The 635-nt window shown below is 33.5% G+C and overlaps 1 non-coding gene across 1 annotated transcript; it reads left to right on the forward strand.

Moving 5' to 3' along the window:
- Window positions 1–324: 324 nt before the first annotated feature.
- LOC131400659 (U6 spliceosomal RNA) lies at window positions 325–430 on the forward strand. Its single transcript, XR_009217393.1, has one exon. It is a non-coding gene; the product is annotated as a U6 spliceosomal RNA (small nuclear RNA).
- The last annotated feature ends 205 nt before the right edge of the window (window positions 431–635 follow it).

Genomic DNA, 635 nt, shown 5'->3' on the forward strand with positions numbered 1-635 from the left:
CCCTCCTCTAAAGGCAGATTGCGCTACATACAGCAGCTACAAAAGAGAAGTAATAACATTATCCTTGATTTAAGTAATCAATAAAAAAATATTTAAATTCGCCAAACAAGGTTCCCAAGGATTGTTGCTGACATTGTTTTGTTAAATGATGATTACAAAATAACTCTCTCATTTTTACTACTGTAAAATAGTAAAAACTTAAGTGAAATACCACTAATGGAAAAAGCAAGGTATTGGGGATATTTCTTTAGTGTCAGATTTTTTTCCCAAACATCTCAATTTGGTCAAGGCACACCATTGGAAATTTAGTTAAAAAGAAAGAGGGTGCTTGTTTTGGCAGCACATATATAAAATTAGAATGATACAGAGAAGATTAGCATGGTCCCTGCACAAGGATGACATGCAAATTCATGAAGCATTCCATATTTTTAAAATAAATAATTCACAAGGATGTAATATACAGTGTAGAGGATCAGAATTTGCCATCCCAAAATCAAGTCTCTTTGACTTGATTATTTTTAAGAACAGAAGACTCAGAAAGAAACTTTGACCTTCTTCCTAACTGCCTAAAAGAATTTAAGATAGAAGGCTGTCCCAGGAAGGAGCTATCACCATAGATAGCTCTACATGTGGTA

This window comes from Diceros bicornis, chromosome 3 (genome assembly GCF_020826845.1).
Source record: "Diceros bicornis minor isolate mBicDic1 chromosome 3, mDicBic1.mat.cur, whole genome shotgun sequence".
Classification (NCBI taxonomy): Eukaryota; Metazoa; Chordata; class Mammalia; order Perissodactyla; family Rhinocerotidae; genus Diceros; species Diceros bicornis.